General features: G+C 36.5%; 1 protein-coding gene across 4 annotated transcripts in view; it reads right to left on the bottom strand.

The window, feature by feature from the left end:
• The window catches only part of LOC129369460 (protocadherin-9), a 184,834-nt gene that overhangs the window by 84,079 nt on the left and 79,695 nt on the right, over positions 1-21,060 (bottom strand). The window lies entirely within an intron of this gene.

Raw genomic sequence — 21,060 nt, forward strand, 5'->3', positions numbered from 1 at the left:
AACAATTCACAAAGAGTGGTAAATCCTCAAAGAAGCAGTGACCATGAAGGTTCGGCATAAAATGGATTATTAACATCAGATAATTTTGGATAATAAAACAGCATTACAAAACAACAAGGAAGCAGTCACCTGTAGCTTAGACATAACTAAACGGCCTCCATGTCATGTTTCTAAGGACACTGGTGCTGGCTTGGCAAAATGATATGGATGAGTAATGGGATGCCACCCACATCCGGACACTTTGGGAAGTTGAGGGTCTGCTGCCAAGCCCCAGTCCCTGTTGACCTCTCTTACTTGCGATCTCAGCAAATTTGCCAATGACACCTTGTGAGTCACTCTCACCAACAGTGACATATGTCACCCAGACTCTCTTATTTAATAATCTCCCATATAACTACATGCTACAAATTTGACAAACTCAAAAAATAAATAGTAAATATGTGCTGGGAAACACTCCCTTCAACAAGTTGGTAACTGACATAATGACTCTACAATCTAAGCAAAGTAAACACATCGACAGCACTTCTTGAAATTTGTCTAATTTTTTCCCCTTATTTTTTCTTTTTTGATTAGCAAAATTTCAATTCCATTCTGGAGCAAGAAGACATGAAAAGAGCCTCCTAGCACACTGCTGATTCAAGGTTTTAGACGAGCAAATCTTAGGCAGGGAGCTCAGTGCACAGAGCTAGCCATTTTGCAGTTTGCTCTCATCTGCCAATTTCTTCCTGGGGCTTTCAGAGTCAATCAAAGAGCTACGAGAATGCTCACACCAGTCTTTTAATTATTCATGGTAATTCTATGCCACTACACACTCTCTCTTTTGCAGCCCCTGTCACCTCCCCCAAGCGAGGTGTGCTCTGATGTGTTTATGTGTTCTGAATATGGAAAGCTAAAAAGAAATTCTTCCCATTACAAACCTGAATTTTTGCTTACTGTGTGTTGCATTGGCAGCTTTTTTCAGGGTTGCCTGGCTCTGGCTTTTGGAAGAAGCTGAGCTGTTTAATGCTGGGTCCCATTCTGTTCTTATAATCTTTTTACTAGACATGTTGGCTGCAGGACATAAACATTTGCTATATTCATTTCTTCACAATGTGCAGCATACCATTACAGTTTTATCAAATTTGATTTTATACAATCACATACATCTTTCAGGGCCTAAACGTTTGATTCCATATGTATTTATTGTGTCTGTTAAACTGGCTCCAAATCTTGATAACATTCCTGCCTAGAAGGTCACTGTGGTGCAACAAAAAAAAGCCTGTCTATCATTGTATCTGCAAGGGATTTGAATTTGTTTGATAAGCGCTGTTGCATTCATTTCCTCCTATGAGCTAATTAACTAGAAATGGGGCAACTCTGCCATTCTGGGCTGTCCATCAACCTGCCACCAGCTACTGACATCACAAGGTAGATGTCAAGTATAGCCTTTTGTGTCTCAGACAAGCCTATTACCAGGAAGTGTGAGCAAAAGGCTTTAAGTGAGCAGACAGCAGCTGAGTGATGTTATCAAAATCTTTTTTACAGAGAAAAGCTAAATTGCCCCCAAAATCACTCAGATTCACATAACAAGATATAATAACAATCAAAGAGAAGAGGGAGCGGGGGAAATTTGTATCTTTGAAAGAGAAGATACTGAGTGCACACTAGCAGCTTGAGCATGTAGTACAATATACAGTCTTCTATTGATGCCCCTTCACAACCTTCATTTCAGTCGTATCAAAGAAGCTGCTGGTGCTGCTGGGGCCTTTGAGGGGAAGGTGATAGCTCCAGTGCGAAGAAGCTGTTCTATTTTGTTGGTTAGTGGTTAGAGAAAAATGGCACACCTCCTTTTTCTGACTTGTCTTCACAAGTCTTGTCAAGATAAAGAAAAAATAAAAAATAAAAATAAAAAAGAGGGGGAAATGTTTCATGTCTCCTGTCTTTTCCTGCCGAAAGCAAAAAAAATAAAAAATAAAAAAAAGAGGGCAAAAAAAGCCAAGAAAGATACAGTGACATGCCAAGGGAGGATGTGGCTGGGATGAAAGCATGTCACTTTGTAAGAGATGTTCATGAAATGCCCCCTTTTCTCTTTTTTGAAAACAGATGTTGTCAGAATTTGAAGGATATATTGTTCCTGTTCTGCAGTACCACTTGAGACAGGAAAGAACTTTGAAATGGGGTGTTTACAAGCCAGTCAAATGTGTCCTTTTGATACAAGTGACAAGAAGTTGAAAAGGGAGACATAAAGATCTGCAGACTACTCTGTCTAAAAACATTTACTGTAGTTTTACCTTGAAATAAACTCTTCTTAATTCTTTGAGACCTTCAGATTATTTGTCTAATTTGTACAGTAAATCAATTAGGCACACGCATTATTACATTGGAAGACGTCAACAAGTTGTGTAATAAGCATCTTAAAATAGTCCTCGTTCACTCCATATTCAGATATTATGTTAAACCTCTTCCACTCGTCAAGATCCCATTTACCATTAGATCTTTTGCTTGGTTTTGTCTGCACATTTTTTAAGTAATTCATCTATTTTTGTCAACAAAAACTGAAAATGCTAAAATACTTCAAATTTGCCTAGAGAGCACCAGAAAGTGGAGCAAAAATAACAAAAAGATTCATTGCAAAACCTTTTTAGAAAAACAAATGTGCTGCAAAAGCTCCACTGGAAAAAGTAACTTGATTTTTTTTTTTTTTTTGTCACATTTTCACAACAGACAGTGACTTTTATTATTTTATTTCATACATGTGAAAAAGAGGGGCTTTATTTTATATGAAATAAAGCATAAAAATCCTTACTGTCAAAAACTTTTTCTGCCAGACAAAAAGTGACAGCAGCTCTGAATGTTTCACATATGTTTTGTAGAAAGGTATTGGCTAAGTTCGGTCAAGCTGGAGAAGCCAAAAAAAGGAGCAGCATAAATATTGAATGCAATATTCATAAATGCCTTCATCCAGCCCCTTAAAACATGAGCGTTTGTTTGTAAACATCGCGTTTACTAAGTAATCCCAGTCAGCCTACAGGAAAGGAATTCCAATTCAAAGTCCTCTAAATAATGACGGAAGGCGCACTTGGCCCCAAGCATTATGTTTATCTCTAGAAACATCAAGAGACCAGCATTGTATAATAGAGCTCTGCATTCACAGCAGGTTTCCTCCTTCCCCACTGTGGTGGTGATAAATGGCAAACACTGAAGCAGTTCTCACCTCTGCAGACCCCGACCTTACCTATGCAGGTGTCCGGTAAAGCATTCTATCTGATTACAAACAGCAGTGCTGGTTCACACAGGTGCCACAAGATGAAAAAAACAACAACAAAAACACGACAGAGATTTTTTTTTCTGTTTTTGTTTACACGAACATGATGATTTTACTTATCTACAATCACAAATAATGCCTAAATTCTGTATGGAGATGATTGTGCAGTGATAAGAGGTTGGTCTGCAGCTCGAGACAGAAAGAGAGAGAAAAAGAGGACATTACCATTGAGTGAGCCACTGAAAAACATTGGAAGAGTCTGACTGGAGCTCTGAAATAAGAGATCAATGACGCATATCACACTAAAGGAGCATGAAGCTGCATCTCAAAGACTAACTGGGCAGGAAACATCATCCCTCTTCCATTTCAAGCATTCCCTTCCTGCCGTCCTCATGTCCCTCTAACACTTATTGTAGCCATCATTTCCCCTTTAAATACTTCTTCTTCGATGTGAGTTACTGCTCTTCATAAAATAAGCCACAAACTTATCACAGTGTTCGCGCAGAAACACGGCATGTTAACTTTCAAATGCTATTGCATGGGGCGTGATGCTGACAAACGCTTCCACTGAAGTGCCAGCTCTGAAAATGCTCAATTTGTCTTGCATTTAGCGAAAACTGCGTAGGCGAGAAGGAGAATAAACACTGAGAAGCATCAAGTAATCCCTGAATGGATATTATATATTGAAAATAACAACAAAGTGTGTCTGGTGTGTTTGGGGGTCATACTGAGCCTTCAGAGGATAACAACAGAGGGAGCACAGGCAGCAAGGGAAATAAAGCGAATTCTGTGATGTCTGTAGGATCCCTGATTTCCGCTGTTGAGTGGAGAAAAAAAATAATAAAATATTGCTGCGCTGCCAAGTATTGGCTTCAAAATTTTGACTTGCTGTGATGTAGCTGTCATCCTTTCAAAGGAAGTGGATAGCAAGGGGGAATGGGTGCATGTACCGTGTCTTTCACTGAGCTTTTCTGAAGTCCAGAGTTAGATGCAGCACTTCTTTTTCAATCTGCATGGAAAGAATGCTGAGCTGGGTGTTAATTCAATGTGTCATCACAGAGGCTTTTCTTTTGAGTAGTTTGATAGGTGTTGGTGGAGGTAATATTCTACTTCCAACATCTTGAAACAAGAAAAACAAAATAGAATTTACTAAAGTCTAGTGACACATATCAAAACAAACCTGGACGGTTTTGCTCTGGTGAGTGAGTACATTTGACTGGACAGAGGGTTGATCCAAAATTGCCCTACTTATAGATCAAAATATGTCTACTTTATTATTTTGGCTGTAGGGATTTTGGAGTAATCCCCCCAAACAAGTCTATAAATTGTTAAAATATGAACACTTAAAATATTCTGAATTTCAAGACAGACAAGTTAAATATTAAATAACTAACAATTCTTAAAGCGACTGTTGTATTTATATGTATTTTATAATGCAATCAATGTAAAGGCTACTATATTTGTTTATTGATATATCACACTGACAATAACAGTGAATGAAGTCTGTTTTTTTTTTTTTTTTTCCCTTTTTGAGATGATTTAGATACATCCATCACACAGCCATCTAAACTCTCAAAAATTCAGAGCCGGCAGCAATTGCACCATCACTGACTGAACGTGTACTGACAACCTGTCCGCCTGAAAGGCTTTTTATTGCCACAGTTTGCCTTCAGGCAGAACATCATCTGTGTTACGCACACTCTGCATGGACTGAGAAAAACTTTCAGGCCTCTAGACTTTTACATTATGTATTTAGTATTAGAAACACACATCGTGAGGAAAAGATTTACAATGCATTTACTCTGGGTTAGTCACTTCCTTTAGGAACTAATCAGTAGAACTTAAAGTTTTGCTGTAAATTTTTGAAGAATATTATGTTTATATTATGCACAACTCTAATTTTTCAGCTTTCTTGGGAGATTTATTTATGTACCAGAAGTGTGTTTGTAGAATTCGCTGTTGTAAATTCCAGCAAATTAAAGAACCCCTTTGAGAATTTCTATTTTTCATTCTACATTATTAGTCTTAATAAATTAGAAAATAGAGCATTGAGCAATTTTAATTACTTTGGATCCAGGTTTCCCTTTTGTCTGGCGTAAATGGAGTTATAGCCCACTTCCCACCATTTACAGAATAGCCTATCCACAATGAACTATTTAAAACAACCATAGATCTTATAGTAATTGTGTATCAAGGGGGGTCTCCTCCTCACATTTGAAAACAATATTTGTTTGGACTAGCACCGTTAGCATTGACGCAAAACCGCATGTGATCAAGCTGAAAATTTTAACGCGATAATATTAATGAAGCTACCTATTTTGACCTAGAAGCCTCTCTCCCACAGCAGAACATCATGGACTCGACACACAGGAAGTGATGAAAAATGAAAGGTTTCTGCGAACGTTAGACATTTTCAACTTTCTTATATATGCCGATAGCCTGCATGTGCACATCTATGTGAAAAAGCTCAAATTTTTACAATCATGAATTACACCAGTTTCTCAGTCGGATGAGGACAAGAGAATGTCGCTTCATCGCACAAATTCCATTGGAAATGAATGGAGAGGGATGTTTCTAAATTATACTCCATTCCAGCTTCTCCTGCTTACCAACAAATACATACTATATCGAGTACTCCAAACATAAATAAAGTGAAAACTAGACATGGTCATGTTCGTTCAATGGACATCACACGATGTCTTCGCTGGATGGAAGTTGACCTGATTAAGATTTATTTAAATTAAATGCTCTACAAAGTGCTGCTAAAATGAAAACATTGACAGACTAGAAAAGTTGACCCTGTCAATGATCAAAGGTGAAACAAGCATTTGAATTGTTTTCTATTTTTGCACTCTGGTGATCAAATTGCTTATGTTAATGTATCAAATGCAACACAAGAAATTGTTTGAGGTTTGTTAAACTGAAGTATATCTTTTTTATTTTACTGACATTTAGAACAGGTACCATGGGTATATGATACATACATGGAATATGCAATACTTTTATGCAAGAAAAATACTGTACAAAAGATACTATAAGCCATAATTAAAATTATCTTTACTTTTTTGTTGATATCAACAAAGCTTTATTTATATATGCAATGTTCTATAAACTTATTTTGATGTTCCTTGTACAATCAATTCTATTTCCTTTTTGACTCTCTAATCCAAAAACTGTCTCCATAGCCTTCAACTATATCTCTAGATGGGGAGTAGTGTTTTTTTTATTTTATTTTATTTTTTTTTTTTATTATTTGACTGAAAGCCTTTGAACTGCTCTCTATACATCAGAAATGTTCACTTCGTTCTTTTCTCAAGTCCTTGGTTATTTATTTGTTTATTTCTGTGGCAGTGAGCAGGATTAGTCAGTAGCGGCAGCCCTACTATCAGTCCAAGATGTGCTCTTCCATCCTGCTGCTGTGCGCTGATAAAGGAACTGCACGACGAGTGACTCAGGTGCACAGAGAGTCTTGTAGAAAACAACATTTCTCTCACTGAGACACAGTCCTGCATGTTAATGATGACCAGCGAGCAAAGGGAGGGAGAATTTATGCCACAAGCAGTGAATTCAAAGAAAGATATAAGAGAAAAAGTCCCCAAAAAATCTTTATACGAAACGTGAACCTGCTGAAAAAGCTTTTCAGCAGTGTCGATCTTTTTACGAGCTCCACATAAATTGTGGATTAAGCCCAAATCAAGTAACTATCCAGAACACAATCTAAACAATTTATTAATAGCAACATAGTATCAAGAGGCCAGAAACCACAACTAAGTCTGACAAAAAAACTAAACATGTTCTTACATCTGCTTCACAGAAAACAATGTTTATAAATCACCGCTGGATTCCCTTTCCTGGATCTTATTTAAGGGCTCACTACTGTCTAAACTTGTAACTGCTTCACTGTAAGACATTAGGGTTAAGTCAGCAGATCTGTAGGCGCATGCTGAGAGACTCGGCCAAATGGTGCAGAAATAATATGTGTAAAGTACTCTTACATTCAGAGAGGCAGAATTCCCTCTTTTCCTGTCTTTCTGAGTCTAACTTCTGATATGTTAGGGCACCTGCTACACAGTCCTGGGCCTCTGTAGTGCTCTGAATTACAAATTACCTTCACAGTGATCTCCCTGGACTTCGGAAGGAGTGCTTGGGGAAAAAAAAAACTTACAAGAACAGCAAAAAATATGCATCTTTGATAGAATACAAGCGAAAGATAAGTCAGAGAAGGTTCTATTCTGTACACAGTGCTTTTTCTGCATGCTATCCTTGGACATTAGCTCTGTGCATGTTTTAAAGCTGCACAACATATGACCTAGATACATAAACTTATTTTTCTCATCTTAAACTGTTTTTCCTACTTGAAAATTCTAGTTTCTTACAATCATTATCTTAAACCATCAATTCAGCAACAATTTTCCAAGTCTTTAAGCATTATAATAGCATTTTGCACATTAGCCTGTATCATTGCTCAACTTTCATGCTGTCCTCTGTTGATTAGCTTAAAATTGCTTGCATTTAGATGACCCCAAAAAAAAAACAAAATTGCTTGTATTCTTTTCTCCTATCCTATTTGCGCCTTTAACAGTTGTGAAAATATATTTGATCATCAGACCTAAAAATATTGCAAGCATGCAATGTTAAATGGATCATCTTAATAAAAGCTTTTAAAGAACTGTCAACATTTCCTGTGAAGATTTGATGTGTCTTGGTCCAAAGTGCTCAAATATGCCACATGCCATACATCTGAGGTGCAGCATTTTTGAATAATGAAAAAGCAAAAAAGGGGGAAAACATGTCGGGCTGAGTTGATTTTAAACTAAACATATGAAATGAGCAATATATGAAATGACACAAGAATGGTAAACAGTCCATCTGTGTTTTCCCCAAGGACACCTGTCATAGTTAGAAATGCACTTAAAGAGGAAGCATGGTAGTAAAATAGCAGTCGAAGAACATTCTACTGGCACTGCGTTGTTTGCAGATTTTGGCCTGAAAAAAAGATAAAAGTGTGGCTATGTAGAGCAGAGAATTGATGAAAGAGCTAACTGAAAACCATACAGCCAGAATCTTACTTTGCTGCAAAATTTAGTTTCTTTTATGTTACTTTAGCAAGACTTTCTTTCATATTGTTTTAGCAAGACATTTTACTGCAAGACAAAATTAAGAATAGCACTGTACTTGACATTTTGAATAGTATCGTAATGTCAAACTATACCAGCAATGTTTGCTGCTACTCAATATCAGTTAATCCTCTGTGTTTGCAAGACAGGAATAATCTAAAAATGTGCAGTTCATTCTAAACACGTCACATTGTATGCTATAATCCATTTATCATCTGACAGCTCAGTGTGGTCTGAACTGGGATTTCACACAAATCATAAACAATTACCAGGTGGGAATCACCATGCTGGATCAGACATTGGAGAACAAACAGCCAAATCTTTTAGTGCCTCTAATCTGTGTCTCTCTCTCTGTTTTTAGTTTGCATTCACACTGATCAACATGCTGTCACACATTTTAGATGTTAATTGTTTCAGTACTATCGGCAGGGTTTTGTAATTAAAAGGCGCCGTTGAATATATTTATGAACAGTGAGACTGTATAGTCGACATTGCTCTTCATAGAAAAAAAAAAAAAACTTTATATCTAGACCTTGAAGCAGGCGCAAGGTGTAGATCATATTTTTAATGTAATCTATTAAAAAAGCAACCCTTTATTGTTTATGTATGTGTTACTTTGTATACTGTGTATTTGTGTTTTTGTTTTTCAAAACGTGTTGCAAAATTTTTCTTCTATGTGAATGATTTATGGTTAAAAGCAAAAAGTGAAGCTTTGAAAAACAAGTCACAAAACCACTAATTCTTAAAAAAAAAAGCTAAAAAGAATTCAAATATAAATAAAAATTAAAAACAAACATAGTCTCACCTATAAATACAGCTTGCATCTATACCACATTCATATTTTAATGGGCTTACAAAAGAATTTTTTATTTTTATTTTGCCATTTGCTGGTCTTTGTTACCATGTTGCATTTCGCTACACGGCTTCTTTCTATTTTTAATTCCGTCAACTCAAGCCTGATAAGGAGGCTCGGCTCAAGCCACACATCTCTGAAAAGGATTTGTCATTCAATAATAACAGCAGACTGCATCCAATGCTTTAGTGATTGTGAAAAAAGCAGTCTGCTAATATAAAAGCTTTGGACCCAATGCTAACAAATTTATGGCACTAACAACATGAGAGCAAATGTGCCAGAACTGGTGGATTTCCAGACACTGCCACAGTACACATGGTTCTTAGATTGTTATGTATTTATTTTTCTTTCAGTGGTAGGTAATGTGTTGTGTTGCCATTGCAGACTAATGAAACAGACACACATAAAAGTTTGTCTTTTCCAGCACTGAATACAAATTATGCAATAATTTTATAATACATTTTCTAAAAAATCAAGTGCAATTAGAAATGCAGAGTTAAACTGAAATTGCACGACACAAAGATAACAAGCAGAACAACTCTGAAGTCAAATCTCAAATTTTGACGTTTATATCTTGTCTTTTTGCCTATTTAAATCATCTACAGGGTCAGTATAATAGAAAATACTTTCAAACTTTGTTCACAACAATGTCTGCATGTGACAAGGAATCAGCAACAGGGGGTATCTCGGAGACGAAACCAATCATTACTTATCGAGAGACACTCAAAGTAATTAATGACTTCCGCAAACTGTTGCAAATGGAAAACATTAATGAATAATTTTTCGATACATAATCAAGTAATTATGAAATGAACTCAAGAGTAAATCCAGGAATGATGATAATGAATACTGGTGATTATCAATTTGAAGCTATCTCCCTCTTGGCCTCAAGGGACCTGTGCTAGTTTGAGAAGAGGAGAAACGGGGAAGGAAGGATTTCTCTTTCGACACAGTGATAATGTGCCAGTGCCACTCAAAGATCCAGAGTGACACACAGCTGTGAAGACACTGAATGTCTTCACTATTCCACATTTTTCCCCCTAAAAGCACTGTCATGTCTGCTTCAGTTCATTCCATAATATCAAGAGGAATCATTTCTATGTCTACTAATGTGCAGCCTTGTATGTCAGACTTACCCCCATTTTTAATGACAAACATGTTGAAAACTGCCCTAATTATTTATACCAGGTCCTCATTCTGTCAGCTATTCAAGGACACTTTCAAGTGTCTCATGAAGATTTTTGATTTTTATGACGTGCTAGGTATTGGTTGATCACTGGCTACAGAAATAACCTTGAATAGTCTCTTCTTGTTTATTATATTATTTCTAATGTCAACTGCAGTTCACAATTAACTGAGTCCTTAAACTAGGAGACAAAGTATCTTCAGTTTAGCTTAAAAAATCCAACTATTACTGCTTAGAATGCATGGGAGAAGACTCCAGGTGCCTTGTTACGAGTATGACATCTTTTGATATATTTTTGTTTTAAAACAAAAAAAAATTACAGTGTATTTCATTGTGTGATAGATTCAAATATATAATTTTCTGCGTTCTTATCAATAAAAATCTGAAAATGATGCACACTAATGAAATCATCGAACGCATCCGCATTCACTGTCTTTACTCTGATGCCCCTAAATGAAATTGAGTGACAAAGATTGCTTTCATAAGCTACCTTTATAATCAAAGGAAGTTGTATTTTCACTTCAAATATTAGTCTTCAGAAACATCTGCTGACCAAAACTTGAACGTCAAACTAAACAGGCACAAGTGAAAAATACATTGGAGGAGTGATGAGGCCCACAACAACTTTACAGCAGCTTCATGATTAAGGAAACTGAATATGTTAACACAAAAACTATTTTCTGTGCACTTCACTCTTCTGGCCTTTAGGGAAGAGTGATGAAAAGAAAACAATTTTTGAAAGAAAATCATAACACTCCTGTTTATAATTTATGCCATTTAGGGGACATAGCAAATGGTTTAAATCAAACCAGATCCATATGTTACTTTGGAAATACAGACCTAAATCTATTTTGATCGAAGTGAAATTGTCCTACTGTGCAAAGCTGGTTGACAAACTCTGAAAAACAGAAATAGCAGCTATATGCTTGTACTAAAGAACAACACAGCGCTACTGAACAAAAGCCTTTAACACTTCAGATTTTGATTTGTAATGTTTTTTTTTTGTTTTTTTTAATGATATAATGTATATTTTTGCTTCCCCTCGCAATAACAAACACCAAGTTGGTTTATCCTTCAACATTCTAATAAAGTACAATAACATTTTTGAATACAACATTACAAAATGTTAAAAAGGTCCTGAGAGTGTAAGTAGTCTTCAAGGTCCCTGGATCTTAAAAGTAACAATATGTTATGTTTAGAGTAAATAAGCATCTCAGATTTCCGCCTTTTCACAAGGAAAAAATAAATAAATCTGTACTGCTGTTTGATTGTGGGAGTTTAACCAGAAAAATAAAGGCAAATTACTGTAATTCTTTCTACTTCAGCACATTGTAGTTAAAAGCCAGTACTTCCAACATCAAAAAAGATTGACAACGCCTCACGTTGATAACACAAATTTGCATTCACATCGCTTTTGTTAAACTCATCCTATAGGTCACTGTAACAAATGGCCCACATTGCTGCATAGGTATGAGGACTTGTAGGGATAAATGGTACCCTGAGGCAAAATCATTATTTACGGCAGCCATGGCTATTAAAAAAGCATGATAAGTGGTGAAATAAAAATAGACCCAAGTAGGCTTGTAATTTAGCAGATAAACAGACTGTGTAAGCAAATACCCCCAGGTAAATGTCTGTTGGTTTAGTTTACCTTAAAGCCTGAAATGAACCGTCTTAGGTCGAATCCTCATCAGTTGCTCTTAGACTTTTTTTTTTCACTTTAAGAGCAATAAGACCTAGCTATAAAAATATTAAACATTCAAGTAAAATGACTGTAGCCATAGCCGATTTCCTGAATATTACAGTCATCAAAGTTTTTCCAACCTGCAAATTTCGAAACCCTCATTTCAAACTCAAAGGAGAAAGCAGACTAAAAAATGCTAAAATGTCTGGTCTGATTCAAGAGACACTGTTCTTGAATTTGATGGACAGAGATGCACACCATATAAGCACAGGATCTTGTAAAAGATTTCCTAAATATTCTGTTCTGACTGATTGAAGCACGCTTGATTTTTTTCTTTGTCATTTTATTGCTGCTCATGCCAGATATTAAAATCAGAAATAATAGTAACTTCTGTCTATAATAACTGAACTCACCTCACAGGGACTGAAGTTGTTTATACAGCAATGGCCATATTGATGTTTGTGCCATGGTATGTCCGGCCTTATGTATTCTTAAATCAATTCCTTCATTTCATTGTTTTTGTTGTCCTCTGTTTTACATCTCTATGGATTTTCCATTTAATTTGGGTTGGCATTGTGAGGGAAGACAGTATTGATTTCTGTCTAAGGGGGTTTATGGGAACCATGTTAAGCTTGTCTCCTTGAGATTTCAGAGTAGGTTGTGACAACACATGGAATATATTCTTAAGCGGCAGTGAAAACCTGACCCCACACCAGGCTGAAGTCAAAATTACTTGATGCCTCCCACCTTAGCTCAGGTGGGTAGTCGTGTACACACTTCTCTCGGGTAAAAGGATGTCAGTGGAAAATATCTTACTGTTGGGAAAAATAGGACATTCAGGTCAAGCGAGCACAGAAGCCGTAGGAGGATGTTGTCTAGCATCTCTAGGAAGCAGCATCCCAGACACACATACAGAAGGTCAGGATGCTGCCAAGCTGAAGTTGTTTGTTGATTCAAAAGTGGCAATAATTGTCCACAACCCCACATCTTGAAAATGGCCTCAACAGTCAACCAAGCTCTTCAGGCCGTAATTCAGGAAAACACATTTACAGACACAAAGAAAAAACCAGAGGCACAAAAAAAAGGATGAACAAATTTGTGAGAAAGATGAAAAACTTTATCACATTATGCAAAACAACTGAACTTTTAACAGGTGCTTCAAATAGAGATGCAAAAGAGTGTTGTGACTGTCGAGAACCAGTGGCAAGTGAAGTGTTTTCAGAGTGAAAAAGGGAAACACTTCTAACTGACTCTATTCTTTGTCATCTAATGTGACATCATTATTTTTTGTAATTAGCTTTAAAGATACAGTATGATTTAATGAATCGTAATTGCTAAAAAAAAGTTAGTATTTTATGAAGGGTAGTTCATCCAATCCTATTTTGAAAAATGCACAACAAAAAATAAAATGTCACTGTGACAGAGCAGCTCACAGGCTGCAAGAACTGCATGTGAACACCATCAGCTGCTAAATGTTTTTATCCATTTGATGCAGTTACATAGGAATAGTGATAATATTTGCACTTTAGAATGGTACAAGATAAAGTACCATTAATTATTGGGTAGATTACATTGCATATAAAAGAAAACCATTTTGCTATAACAGTGTTTAGTTTGAATTAAGACACAAGTATGAGCCTTATTTCAATTTTAATGCACACTGGCATTGGAGGATGTGCCATCTCATTATTTTAAACACAAAAATAGGGACTACACATCAGAAATAACAGAAAAAAGTACTTTGCAGATACTAAAAGTACCAGGAGGATATTCTGTGATAATCTTGATTGGTTTATTGGGTTAACCATCCAGCACAGGAGAGAAAAATGAAAATGGCAAGATTTTATGAAAGAAAGGCAGAAGGGGCTTGAGGTCATCTAGATTGCTGAAGGGTGGATAAAATGAAAACAGGATGTGAAACAGGGATGCGTGGGGTTTGTATGGGAAATGTGCTGAAACAACAGAAAATTCTTTTTTTCTCTCCCTATTTTGTGGGGGACCAAGGAATAATTTAAACTGTGAGCTGAGGTGGAGATCATTTGCTACTGATGAAAACACTATGTTTCATACACACCTACAAATATCCACACATCAAATGCAAACAAAAAGAGATCCACAAGAGAAGCACACAATCTCTGCATCAAAATATTGCCTATATGGTCTCCATTTTCTTGTATTTTGGTCCATTTGTGACATACATAGCTCTGTGCTAATATATCTGTGCGCAAGCTAACATAAAAGCTGTTATATTTATTTCAGCATAATCAATAATCCATGGAGTTCTCTGTGGAGATATTTTTTTCTTCAGGAAGGCAAACTGCCATGATTTATTTCTGAAGATATTATGAAGCAAACCCCCTCCACTCCAGTGATAAACAGAGACACCACTCCATATGTTTAAGATTTGTATTCCTTGCAAAGAACTTTACTCCAGAAAGTGGTCAGAAATTTACCCAAAAATTTTTTAAAAAGCAATAAGTTGCAGGCTGTAGACTTATTTTTGTTAAGTTATCTTCTCTTTCTATGTTACCACTTAAAACTGTCAAAGTTTGTTTTGTTGTCTTTAAACAGTAATTTACAAAACTGAAGCGCAATTTCATAACCCACTTGTATGTCGAGGCCTATTGTCATTTTGTGATACTGATTTATAGTCACATTTTCAATGACACATTCCATTGAATATTTAGATAAGGTCAAACTATCTTTAGTGTCCATTTGTGACAAATCCCCCTTAAACTCATTTAGATTTTACAAGATTATTCATCATGTCTTTGTCCTCCATTTGGACTTACACTTCAACAAGAAAGCCTGAGCTGAATTCTATTTTGGACCTGATGAACCTGAGAATTTGGTTGCAACCATAAATCATTTTTTTTCTGACTGATGGTTTTTAAAACTTTAGCAAGCATCACTTTGCATTGTTTTCCTGAAGTTTACTACAAGCTAATCCTGTAAAATTACAGGATTACCCTCACCCGTACTCCATTTCAATGCCCAAGTGAGGAACCAGCGGAGACGTTCAGAGACCAGTTTGCGGGTTTCTTCCTTGACCAAACAACAGCTGTGTGTTGTATTCCCCGTTGGCAGAGTTTGAGATAGCTGTGATGCCTGAGGTCCAAATTTGGTTGCCAAAGAGAACTGACTCAACAATCTCGTTCTTCAGAGGTGGCAAGAGCTTTTGGACCAAAGGTGGCTCACTTCTCTTTGCTCCTCGTTTCCCCCAAGAATCTTTCATTTAAAATTAGATCAGATACTTAGAACATCAAAAAAGTATGCAACACTTTCTAAATAAATTTCACTAATAAACCTTTGATGAAGTTAGAACATTTATCAGAGAATACTACTCTGAATGTTCATTCTTGGCTCCCTTAGGAAATATTTAGTGGTTAGATTTCATGTTTATTTCTTTATGATTTTTTTTTCTTTTCTATGAGTGTTGAGATATTCTGTGTTGGGTGTGATCACAAAAACATAAAAAATAAAATTTGTGATCATTTTAAATTGTGCAATATTGCCATTCTGAAAAAAAAAAAAACATTTTATGAACATCATTTATTTGTGTAGAAACTGCAAATAGTACTTCCTAATTAAGAGAGAGATTCTCTGGTATTTTATGATTGATACAAAACTGCTTAATTTTATTTCACAAGACTGATAAAGCATTTTAATTCATAAATCTAATCTGATGTCGAGTTCTCAACTGCTACATTATATTTAAGAATGAGTTGCTTTCAGTTCCTCTCTTTTTTTTTCTGACATAATTTGAAACATCGTAAATGGTCAATTATTTAATTATCTTATGTCATTGCTGGATACTGTTTCTGTCTTTCACCATTTATCTCGCTTTGTGCTTTGGGTCCACACAACGGAGTTCCTCTCTTGGCATCAACACTGTGCACACAATCGTCCAAGTATAAGGTTTTCCTTCTGTGTTTACAAACACTCAATGTACACACCACAGATACATGCACACACACACACACACACACTAAAGTCCATGTCTGATTCTGTCCTGCTAGAGGTTTAACTTTTATTGGCTTCTTTACTTTTTTTTCTGCAGTGCGGAACAAGGTCAAGTCTCATGAAATTTAACCTCAACACAAGCCTCAGATTAAAGGTCGTAGCTTCATCCTTCACATTTTCTTGACCCATAATATCATGTCATAATACAGCAGGATTAATGTCTCACCTTACCTCTGGACTTTATCTTCGTCCACACATACCCTATTTCTTATATAGGACCCAATTCCTTGTTCCAGCCTTTACTGTGTGCAGAATGTCCTGTATTCCTCGATTCACGCTGCACTTGGCGGCAGCTCAATCTCAATATCATGTTATCGGACTCAGGGGCCAGGGATATAAATACTACGTACCATAACTCTCTCCTGTTCAATAACCATTATATGCTCTACTTTATACATTAGAAGCACCTGATGGGGCAGTAAATTCACAGCTGCAGCTCGACCATCTCAGAGTGCCCTTAGAAAAAAAAAGGACGTGGAATTCAAAGAAACAGTAAAACAGGAATGTGGAAAAATGTGATTTGGCAAAAAAGAATAATTCACATAAGGGTAAAAAGAATTTGATGCAGTCAGTGATTGCATACATAAAATTAAAAGAACATAGAGGAGACAGACTATTACAATTTTCTATTGGATTTGCTTTCTCACTGTGGCAATTGGTATTGTATTTGTGTAATAAGCTTTGTACATTGAGTGAATCATACATTCCATTTCCCAGAGTCGTTGTTAGTTCTGCCTAGACCTTCAGATCTATCTGCCCTCACAAAAGGCTTGAATTCCTTTTGCGTAGATTATTTCAACACCACTGCCAACGTCTGTTCACTTTCCAAGGATAGCAATCAATAGAAACATATTTTTCATCCAACTCAACGATAAAGTAAAGCCTGTACTGAGCATGGAAATGGCAACAAATGTCCATTCCCTACACCCAAAGCACAGTGCAAACAAGCACACAATATCGCGGGCACAGACTCAGACACTACTGTTTACCACGTAAGCATGACTGGATGCAGCACTGAGTTCACGCTTCAGTGCACTTTTTCATTTGGAAAGCTAGGGTGGTTACCCACAGAGCGAGAGCTGATTAAGAAAACAGTCCCATTTAATTTCTTTCTCCTCAACGGCCAGAAAGAGAAATGTAATTAAAGCCACTAAATCTCCCATGGGCTCTGCTACCTGCTACACGACCAACATGACACGTCGTGTAATTCGGCCGACCTACAAAGGCAACGGCAGGTTCGTTTTTTTTTACCCCCGCCGCGGATGGCGCAGTGAGTGTAGGACTTCGGAACAGACAACCAGCCACAGAAAGAAAGATGAAATTAGCTCGTCTGCTAGGAAACGTCAGTGTTGTCTTAGGACAAGACATGAACTTGAATCATAAGCTTTATTTGAGATTTTCAACTTTCACTCATGCAGTATTCTTTATGTAAAACAGTGGTGGACGGTTTTATTACAACAGACCCAATGCTATTGCTGGTCACAGGCAAAGGTTCATCCAATATGCCAACTAGGGTCCTCCATCAAGATTTAATTGGGGTATTAAAGCATTGAAACTTTGTTCCATGCTCGTTAGTTTGTGTTCCTCAAATGGTTTGTTAAGGACTCTTGTTGCCTGTGTTGTGCATGAATATATTCATATGAGTGCATTCATGCATGGCATTCACTTTAATGAGAACCTTTAACCTAAGGATGCTGCTTTTTCACATGATGAACTTTCAACTTTCACTCCTTGCGCAGCTTGCCGAGGAGTAATGAAAGAGTAGGATTTTGGAGAAAAAAACATCTGTAAATTGAGAAAGGTTTAGGGCACTTTATCTTTGCAATTTTATGAAGGAAAGATACACACCATTTCCCTTCAAAGGAAAGCGCTTGGTGACACTCGAGTGCAGTTCAGGCTGTTGCATGTGTCTATCTCTCTGGGGAAAAGCAATTGATGATATGAATGCCTCTTGGATGAGTTTTAAACTTAACTATGTGAACTTAAGCTGCATGGCCAAACAATCAAAAGCTGTAGATTGTTCAAAATTGTGTCTGCTTTCTGGTTCTTTCATGGCATTGTTGGTTTGCAGATAAAGCACAAATAAGCCAAGGACTGAACCTACTGTCATTTCTGTCAGTTCTAAATTATTTCCTCTGATGATTATGCAGGTAAACTCTCAGCCTAAAAACTGTAGCATAACCTGTCTTTAATTTGTGTGGCTTTTATTCATTTTTCATTTCTTACAACAAAGAAAAAATTACATAAAATAAAACTCAATTTGTTGAGAATTTTGCAAATTAAAACACAGTTAATTTGAGCAAGAAGAAAAGGAGAACTAAACAGCCATGACTTAGATGACAAAGGCCAAGTTAGAAATGCCACCTAATCATTTTATTAGTATGCTAAGTGGCAGATGGTACCATAACCTTTAGTAAATTATCATAAAAAAAATTATTTAATAAACAAGGAGGAGATGAATTATTAAAATTAGTTAAATACACCGTGTTCCAAATAATTATGCAAGTGATATTTTCTCAGATTTTCTTAAATGGTCAATGCGAATGATGCTCAGTATAATTTTGAAGGCATGAACTATTACAATATAAATCAAATTTTACTGAACAAAGCTCCCCATGAAAACAGTATTTTTTTTCAAAAATAAAAAACTGCGCTGTTGCAAATTATTATGCACAGCAGATTTTCTAAACATTTTATGGATTATGAAGAACTGCAAACAGTTATTCTTTGAATGCGCTGCATTAAGTGTACTAAAATAAAAAGCTATTTTAACAGCTGCTTTCTTTATCCAATGAATTTGTCTAACAGAAACCTTCCTCATTATCCCTTTATCTGTTCAAACCCATCTTTGTTCTGAATCATAAATCTCTTTACAGTTCAGTTTTGGTTAAATATCTCATGTTTTTATACCTTGCCATACGGCTCTGCACTATCTGATGATTTTCGTCAGCAAATAGATCCTTTCTCTTCCACATATTTCTTGAAACCTGTGGCCTGCTTAATAATGTGGAACATCCCTCTTAAGTAGATTTTCTTTAATTGAGTTCACCAGACAAACTATTCAACCCAGCTCTCTGAAATTAATCATAGTGACTCAAAGAGCCCTGACACATAATACCATCTATAAATTTAATAGCACAACAAAAAATGTATCTTTATGACACCTTAAACCAATTCACATAACAATTTGGAACATGGTGTAGCTCAAGCTGGGACTGTGGATTTATATCAGAAAGTGTGCAGTCTGAATTTCCAGTTATAGCCTTTTTGAACTGAACTCAGAACTAGCGTAGTAAATTTGAAAAATGTTGTTTGCTTTGAAAAAGTCATCAAAACTTTAATAGAAAACCCTGACTTTCTTTGGAATGAGAAGCCTTACAAGAGGTGCTATGTACTCTAGTCTTCTAATCAGCCCTTTGTGGAAGACTGACCACATAGATGCCACAACTTGCTGAAAGACACATAACAGCCTGCTGGGAAACTGCAGGTCGCTTTTAAATGGCAGGTGAAAAGAAAACCCACACAATAAACATCAGTTATAAATTGGCATCCATTTCCTGTAGCGGCAGTAATGACAGGAAGGGTAGGCAGGCAGGAGGAAAAATGTAGGGTGAAATTAAAGTGAAAAACTTTTCCATTGTGGCCACGACCTCTACTAGGGGCAATGGTTTTAATTTTGATGAGCGAAAGAAGCACATCAAGCAAGTAGTTCAGTGGCTTCAAGAAACTGCTGTGATCTCCAGCCACAGTCCAGACAGACATCCTTAAGAGGTCTTTGTGGTGTATTGTAGGTGGTACAGAATGGCGTAGAGTACCATTTGCATGGTGCATTTATGACCGGACAATATTATACCAGCCACTGAAACATCAATGCATTAACCAAGACCACAGTCTTCTTCAACTTTAACAAAGCAGACCATGCAGCAGAAAAACTTTATAACTACTTATCAACACAGATTCTAGAGAAACGCCACCAATCTGGGAATTATCTCATCTAAATTAATAAGCACTTTTCTTTATGCATTTAAATTTTGAAAAAAAGTAGTAATTACTATTTCAGGGGCTTGAGTTGTTTTGAATGTTATTTTGTTTTCTTTTTTCAATTCTTAATGAATAATGGGAATATTTAAATAATTGATTTCCTTCAGGCATATAAACATACAAATGCTTTTAATGGTGATGTTGTTTAGGAGGCCAAACAACAGGGCACATTATCTAAAATGCAATAAATAAATAAAGAAAAAGCCACACAGAAAACCTCCAGTAATGCCAAGCCTACGTCAACCAAAAAGGAAGAGGCTTTCTGTCGACCAGTTGTACGGACACAGTTTCAAAATCCAATTTCCCCCTCAAAGTTTTGCCACAGTATGTTGTGGAGGTAGCTGCTGTGCTCCATGGGAGTCTCTGCTCACAGAAAACAAGAAGTCTGACAAAGCCAAAGACAGCACACTTTATTTCTTTAAGGAACAAGCCATGTTTTCTTTATGAACACGAAATGAACACAAGCTTTAAAAACTCTCCTGCAGCTCAAATCTGAGGTGAATGTCTGAAGGATACCAGCTAAAATTTGCTTTGCCAAAACTCTTCACACTATGAAACTCTCCAGACTTCTCTTGGTTCAACACAACCTCTTTCTGGCAAATGAGAAAGTGTTTTGTTTTAGCCATACAAGAGTTGGAAACATTAACATGAAAAACTATAGATGTTAAGGCTGGCTTCCATACAACTCAGCTGCTGTAACACAAACTGTAACCTCTGCCCTGTGGCTTGAAATGATAATGCTTGCTCATAAAAAGAATTGCAAACTAATTTACTTAGCACAATCAGATACCAAAACACTTACAAATAGAGTGTATTTATGCTCCCTCAGCTATTTAGAAGAGGCCTGCTATGTGACAATCTCTTGCTGCACAGTGGCAAATTTGTGAAGGCAGCATGAAATATCTGCAGCAA

The sequence above is a fragment of the Poeciliopsis prolifica genome, unplaced genomic scaffold (genome assembly GCF_027474105.1).
Source record: "Poeciliopsis prolifica strain line A6 unplaced genomic scaffold, Auburn_PproV2 SCAFFOLD021, whole genome shotgun sequence".
NCBI lineage: Eukaryota > Metazoa > Chordata > Actinopteri > Cyprinodontiformes > Poeciliidae > Poeciliopsis > Poeciliopsis prolifica.